Here is an 8,390-nt window from a genome sequence, read left to right as displayed (position 1 = left end):
TTAACATAACTTCCATCTTTTTTCTTATGAGTGATGTCCCACATTTAAAATCTACTAACTTCTTTTCCCGTCTCTTCCGTCTAAAATTCAAGAAAAGTAGAAATTACGGTGGTTCCAACCGCCATTTTTACCAAAAATGGCGCTCCCAAGAAACGCCGGTATTCTGGCCACCATTCTGGTTATTACAGCGATTTTTTGATAGTTAAAATGGTAGTTTCTGACCGCCATTATTTCCATGTAAAACGGTATTTTTTAAGTTGTTTAAAATAGTGGTTATAACCGCCCTTTTATCACAATTTCTATTTTTATAACCGCCCTTTTTACCAGGGTTTAATGGCATCATTTACGTTTAAAATGGCAGTTTTTATCCGCCATTTTTACCAAGATTTAATGGCATTGTTTTCATTTAAAATGGCGATTTCTAACCGCCGTTTGTACGTAATTATGATGACAATTTTATACTTTTTAAAATAAGATTGAAACCACCTATTTGAAGTGATATTTTCAGAACTCAAACTTTAAAATCTTGTAATAACTAAAAGGCATAGCCATAAATGAAACATCATAAGATGATTTTTAATTCATACATGATCCAAAAGTCATAATGAAAGTCATAATTGAAAAGTCATAGTCCTAAAACAAAATATTAAAGTAACATTTTTTAATAATACGTCTTAACATATAATCCTTAATACATAAAATCTTTATCATGCAAGGTCATGCTTTCTTGTTGCTCGCTCCAGAAGACCTACCTCCTAACTCTTTTGGTGATGGAATCTCACTCTCTTGATCCAATCCCTACAACAAAAATATAATTATTTTGAGCACAAGAAATGCAAGAAAAATGCATATATTGATATATATTTTAATATAGAATTTCATTTCTTCCTACAAAGTTCTCTACCCTTCCACCTATCACTAATGCTATTGAGATTTTTCTTATTAAGGATTTCCCAAAGCCAAAAACTAAAAAGGATCAAGGTATGTATAACAAACTATAATTATATGAGAATTTTGGGTGACTCAGATTTTTTTTAATATACATGGTACACAGAAGAGATAGAACTGTAATTTTTAATCTTTATTAGACTATTAGACAACCAACCGTAATGTAGATAAAGATTATATAGACAGCCAACCCTAATTAGTAGATTACTAAGCTTCCTGATTAGACATGAATTATATAGATTAAAGAATAAAATGGGCTTATATAGTCAGCTAAACAATAATATAGTCAGCTTAAAATTTTGTATTTGTACCTGTGAAATTTGTTGAGTAGGAAACATTTCAGCCAATTCTACTGGAATTTTACCTCCTTCCATAGAAGCAATATAGGAGACTAGTGCTTGCAATTGCACTTTAACAGTATCCAACTCTTCTTGCACATTTGGACCACAAGTAGATGATGTGCTAGCATCATTTGAAGAACCTAAATTCATCTGACTAATCCTTCTAGTATTGTTCTTGAAAGCAACTGTTGGAACAACTCCCATGCCTAAACCTCGAACACGACCAGGGTGCTCTTACCCAAGAACTACTCCAAGAGCATCAAGAGGAGAATTAACAGTTGATTCCACCGCTTGTTGACTGCTATATGCTTCAATCTTCTCCTACATATATAAAAAGAAAGAGAAAAAATCAAACATAGTATCATCTTATAAAAAAGAAAGAAAAAGAAATACAAACAAGTTACGTATTGCACTTTAGTCTTACTGCTATTTCTTTAGCCTTTTCATTAACATAACTTCCATCTATTTTCTTGTGAGTGATGTCCCACATTTGAACCCTACTAACTTCTTTTCCGGTATCTTCTGTCTAAAATTCAAGAAAAGTAGAAAGACTTAATCAAGAAATATATCATTCAAGAAAAGATATGCATAAAATTAAGTAACTAATAGCAACAATATAATAACTGAAATGCATTGGATGCTAACATAAATGACTCCTATGCTATATAAAATATAATAGTGGCAACAAACTAAAGAATGGGTGCTAAAGTAAAACCAAGTAATTGAGATGAATATGTAGATAATAACACGAGATTCATATACGTAGGAAAAGATAATTATTTCCTAAAATGATATAAACAACTAAAAAGACTTTAGTCAACAGGGACAAATCATAAACATTCAGAAGAAGGATCAGCAAATCGTACAACACCCAACAAAATATGTCCAGATCCAGCATCTTAACAATGCTACCATGAATAACACTAACAGTATAGGGCATGCATTAATTGATTACCAATTCAACCCTTCTTCTTGCAATTGATTTAGCACCTGAAGTATGAGAAATTATTTATTTTTTCCGAATTTCTTGATTCCTTTTACAAAGATTCTGCAAGATAAATTTAGACATAATTAAATAGATTCAAACATGCATTCAACATATCACTGGTTTATTACCAACTCTATATAAAATGAAAGACGAGCAGGCAGCAAACTATGAATAAAGGTTTTTTATTACCAACTCTATATAAAGGCTTTTCACAACATTCCATATGAATTCAATATCCTATTTATAGCATCAAACTATATAAGGCTTTTTAGTGGGACAACATTTAACTAGGAGAGTAAGTACTTACCTGAGTTTCAGGCTTTAAATGATATTCTACGAATAAAGCCCATTGATCAGAAGCAATATCTTCTGGCGTATTATTTATGATCTCGGTTTTACTCAACCTCGGATCATAAAACTCATTCCAAAGTTTTTTCCTATGTTCCCTCCATCTTTTGCCAAGCAATTGGAGCAGAAATCGTTTGGCCAAGCTATCACTCACTTCGAAGCAAAATCGAGCCTTTAATATAGAACAAAGAATATATATTAACCAGCAAATAAAACTAAATAATGACAAAGAAATAACCTTTAGAGTTTAAGTAATCTTCTTACTAGGAAAAAAATATTCCATTGATTTCCAAAAAACCTATCTGGAATGTCTGACTACTTATCAAAATTGATTGGAAATTATACACAATCAGTGGCCAATTGCCCACAAACTCCTGCAAGAAGTCCGGCTGCTTCTCCTATTACTGCATGTTGTTTATCAAAATTGACAACTATGCGCAAACCTTCTGAAAAATTATGCACATCTTTCACTAATAAATGAAGGCGTGTACTATCTTCATATTCATCTAAAATAGATAAATAAGTATAAATAAATGAGTAACTGAGCGACTAAAGAATAAAACATATGATGATGGATATATATCATAAAAGATTGATTCTTGTGCAGGATATAATGTAACAACTACATATATAATACTATATATTATATATCCGATGGGTCATTGTATTAAAGAAAAAATGGATGAATTATCAAAGGAATGTACGTTAGATTTTATTAGATTATATGGGTCAGTAATAAGGACTTGTGAATTGGAAGATAGTGAAATTTGGAAAGGAAGAGGAGTGAAAGAAATTGTGTGATAAGTAGTCGGAGAATATCACAGTTGAGAATATTACATACCTATGGCATCAACAGTCTAATATAATGCTTAGATTCACATCCACGTTTATGTTTAGGTTCGGATGGATGCTCAGATATAGTTGGAGCAACTGATGATGGCTCAGAAGAATTTGAAGCTGCCGACTTATCTCAAGAGGAACTTGCAACTGCTGCCGACTTGTCCCGGGAGGAATTTGAGGCTGCCAACTTGTCTCGAGATGAATTTGAAGCTGCTGCCGACTTGTCTTGGGAGGAATTTAAAAAATCCGACTTATTCAGAGGGACAACAAATAGGAATTTTGAAAAATCTATTCATTAAAAGTCTATATATATTCTAAAGGTAAGAAAATTATTCTTATATGTGCAAATTAGATACTAAACAAATACTTAAATTGTATTCTAAAAGAAACTATAAAAAAATTATAATTACCTCTTTCAAATGGTAATTTCGTGGCTGTAACAGTGGCTTTATGAATTTTTCCTTCTCAACTAGTTGTATATATGCAAATTAATTTTTTTCTACAAGATAAAAAGAGTCAAAATCTTATCCCCATTCATCATTGTGAGAGCTCACGCATATTTCACATCCTTAATCCCTATAATAACGATAATTATGCATAGAATATTATGCGCACAGAAACAATATTTTGGGTCTAGATTAGACCGTGACTGTTTTTGCCATGAATTATAGGCCTTGGTGTGAGGACTTCTTGGATTTGTGGGGACATTTGAACCCAAATCAACATTTTGTAGTAAAATTCATGTGCGCAATTGGACCAAATAGGTTCAAATGGCTAAGCCCAGTTTTGCATTGATGAGAGAACTTTTGCGTAGTCTAGAAATTTGCAGATAAATCTTCGTTGCAAGTATAGTTTCTAAATCAACAAAAGTCCTTTCATACAAACGTTTTGGTTGTCACAAGTAACAAACCCCTAAATAAATTGATAGCTGAAGTATTCAAACCTCGAGTCGTCTTCTCAAGGAACAACAGGGAAGTATGTTCTTATTATTGGTTATAGAGATTGTAAATCGGGGTTTTGAAGATAAGGAACAAGTAATTTAATTTGCAATTTAAAATAAGCAAAAGACTGTAATTTAAATAAATAACTGTAAAACACACTTTTGGTAAGGTATGAGAAATTAGAAGTCCTATCCTAGTTATCCTTATCAATGATGATGAAAATTGAATCTTAATTCCACTCAATTAGTCTTTACTTAAAGTAAAGAAAGGTCAAGTGACTAATTAGTTTGATCTTCGAATCCTAGTTAATCCCTAAGGAAAGATTGGGATTATAGAAGTTCAGTTCAATTAGCAAAGATAACAATTATCAATCATGCTTGAGTTTGATAACTCCTGAGTTACTGATTTCTTAACCAAGACCAAAAGGAGAAAAGTAAATCTACTGGAATAAAAATGTCTTCAGATGGGAATAACAATAATGTAAATAAAAGAAAGCAATAATAAACTGAAATACCTCAAATAACATTAATTCAAAGAGTAATCTGTAACATAGAAGAATTCATAAATAAAATTGAGAAAATAATAAAAGGAATATTGAACTTGATAAAAAGAGATAATCCTGAAAGCGCATAAAATCCTAAATCTAAATCCTAATCCTAAAGAGAGAGGAGAGAATCTCCCTCTCAAAACTAAATCTAAATCATGGAAAACTAACTAATTGGAGACTCTCCTTGAATGGATGCATTCCCCCACTTCATAACCTCTGGTCTATGCCTTCTGGACTTGGATTTGGGCCAAAAAGGGCTTCAAAATTCGCTATGAGCATTTTTTTCTTTTTCTGGTGCGTGGCCTTTGTCACACGTCCGCGTGGGTCACGCGGTTGCGTCATTCAGAGTTTTCCTTATCACGCAGTCGCGTCAGTCATGCGACCGCGTCATATGTGTTTCGCTCGAGGCGCGCGGTCGCGTCAGTCATGCGGCCGTGTCAATGCCTTTTCGCGCTGGCATGCGGCCGCGTCGCCCATGCGATCGCGTGGCTGCCAGTTTCTTCAAAAACTCTGTTTTGTGCTTTCCTTCCATTTTCGTATGTTTCATTTCCATCTTTTAAGTCATTCTTGCCTTAGAAGATCTGAAACTACTCAACACACGAATCACGACATCGAATGGGAATAAAGGGTAATCAAAATAATTATTTTTAAGCATAGGAAACATGTTTTTCACATACATCATATAATAAGGAAGGGAAAGTAAAACCATGCATTTAATATGAATAAGTGGGTGAAGGATTGAATAAATCACTCAGATTAAGCACAAAATATATCATAAAATATGGGTTTATCACGCGTCCCTCAAATAAAAAAAGTCTCTTATTTATTTATTTAGAAAATGACACGTTTAAAGTTAAAGGAGCAACAATATGTCAGGGAACTTGAAGCAGTGGCATAGGTGATCAATGATCGCGATGAACTTCACAAGAAGATGTTGGGGGAACTTGAAGAGTATGATGAGCAAATTGAAGAAAAGGAATCACAGCTCTGTTTGATGGAGGACATGAGGAGAGAGTGTGAAAAGGAGCTCAAGGTAGAACAGAAAGAATTTCTGCTAGTGTTGGATAACATTGACAAGAAAAGGGAAATGAAGGAAGAGGAACTGAAGGATCTTTCAAAGAAAATTGCTAAGTGTACAAAGGAACTTAAGACCAAAGATGGAGAGATATATGCAATGAAGAAACTGATTGATGCCGAAGCTGAGAAGTTGCAATTAGAAAATAGGAAGTTACTTAAGGTAATTTCATTAAATGGATATCATCATGTTCAGTTGAAGGAGCTTCAGTCCAAAGAAAAGGAATTTGCAACACAGGTGGAAGATCTTGAATCAAAAGAGAAGTAATGTGAAGAACGAGTGAATGAACTTGAGTCAGAAAACAGGCATATTGAAAGCAAAGTGAAAGAGATCCAGTTAAGAGAGGAGAAACAGAAAAGGCAAGTGGAGGAGTTTGTTTTAAAGAAGGTGAATTTTGATTGAAAATTAGATGAGCTTGATTCGAAAGAGAAGCACTATGAAGAACGAGTGAACAAGCTCAATTCAGAGAAGAGTGGAATTGAAAGCAAAGTGAAAGAGCTCCAATCAAGAGAGAAAGAACTTCAAAGCCAAGTGGAGGAGTTTGCCTTAAAAAAGGAACATTTTGATTACAAGTTAAATGAGCTTGAATCAAAAGAGAAGCAGTATGAAGAACAGGTGAGCAAACTCAATTCAGAAAAGAGTCTATTTGAAGGCAAAGCACAAGAGCTCGAAACAAGAGAGAAGGAGCTTAAAAGCCAAGTTGAGGAGTTTGCACGAAACAAGGAGCATTTTGAATACAAATTGAAGAAGCTTGAATCCAAAGAGAAGCAATATCAAGAACAAGTTACGAAACTCAATTTAGAAAAGAACCAAATTAAAGGTTGGATTAAGGAGCTTGATATAAGAGAGAAGGAGCTCTAATGCCAAGTAGAGAAGTATGTATTAAGCAAGTAGAATTTTGAGTTCTAATTGAAGGCGCTCAATCGGTAAAAGTTTTAGACTAATCAAAACAAAAAGCAACAGATTCTATATCTATTAGCACATATAGGAAGATAACAAACATAATAGAGATCACAAAAAGGATGCTTTAAAAATTTAGCAGCCAAATTATTCCCAAATAATAGAAGAAGATAACATAAAGACATAAAGTCATTTAATTATTTATTATTGCATCAGATAACATAATTAGTTTTTAAAAATTTATTTTTTAAAAAATTATTTAAATACATAAAAATTCACAAATGCTAATTAAGTTTTGTTGAATTAGAACATGCATCATGAGAAAAAGAGTAGTAGGAGTTAATTACTCACCAAGTAGAAAATAGAAAGCAATCCTCCTTTTTTCTTTCTCAGCAAATATTAAAACTTGAAACTTTCAAAGTAAAGTAGCTAGCAGCAGGAGTTGAAGAAGATCTAAAGCCGATTTCACATGAAAAGTTATCACCAACAGATTTATTAAAAATAATAAGCATAGTAGTTGCTCAAATAAGGCAATAAGTGATAAAGTTTTTTTTTCCTTTTTTTTTTCTTCTGTGTTTATGTAAAAGAGAAGGGGAGGGTGGGAATAATATTTTGTTACACCAAATTGGCAAATTGAATTTAAGTGGTACTGCATGTATATCAGACATTTTCAAGCCGATTCAGAAGTTGAGACTTGAGATCACAATCAAATATTCAGCAACTTGGTGTTGACCAACAGGTTAAAGTGGTGGAATCTCATGCAATGCTATCTACTCTAAATGCAACTACCTATATGAATCACGCAATTCTTAATTTTTATTCACTTGTATATAAAGCTTATATGTAGTTGAATTAATTCATATTCTCAAGGAATTATATATATATATATATATATATATATATATATATATAGCCAAACCTTAGATAATGATAAAGCACTTTTACAGTTGAGATGGGAGAGAAAAATATTTTATAAACTTGCAAGACAATTAATAATTCAAGCAGAGATATGTTAATGAGCTATTGAACCCTCACTGGATTTTGTGTTTACTCTCTAGTCACTCAGTGTTCATTGGGTTAATCACTCTATTCTTCTTTTTATCCTTCCTTTCTATAACTTTGTTCTTTATCTAACCAATCAACAATTATAAAATATAGGCATACAAAAGTCATGAGGTCTTTAATTAAGGTTGTAATGGGGCCAAGGTAAAGGTAAAGGTATATGTATAAGGCTAAGTGAGCTAATTAAGCGAATCCTTGATTAGTCTAAGATCTCACCTAACATACATACTTTGTAAAGCAAAACTTCTTTACCTATGTTCTCACTTTTTTCCACTTTTGATGTTACATGCTCATACTTTAACTTTTGTCCCATGTGCATTTATTTTGCATTTGGAGAATCCTTTTGTATCCCCTTTATTCCAATACTGAAAAATAACATTTTTTTTATTTTTATTGCACG

The 8,390-nt window shown here is 32.7% G+C and overlaps 1 long non-coding RNA gene across 2 annotated transcripts; it reads right to left on the bottom strand.

The window, feature by feature from the left end:
- LOC110263366 lies at positions 5,490 to 7,653 on the bottom strand. 2 transcript variants are annotated; one of them, XR_002348896.1, is made up of 2 exons: positions 7,280 to 7,653; positions 5,490 to 5,540 (listed from the first exon to the last, which is right to left on the bottom strand). It is a non-coding gene; the product is annotated as an uncharacterized LOC110263366 (long non-coding RNA). The 2 variants fall into 2 exon arrangements; XR_002348897.1 differs by having other exon boundaries at positions 5,490 to 5,534.

This window comes from Arachis ipaensis, chromosome B06 (assembly GCF_000816755.2).
Source record: "Arachis ipaensis cultivar K30076 chromosome B06, Araip1.1, whole genome shotgun sequence".
Lineage (NCBI taxonomy): Eukaryota > Viridiplantae > Streptophyta > Magnoliopsida > Fabales > Fabaceae > Arachis > Arachis ipaensis.
The sequence above is the reverse complement of the archived record's forward strand: the minus strand, read 5'-3'. Positions and strand labels throughout refer to the sequence as shown.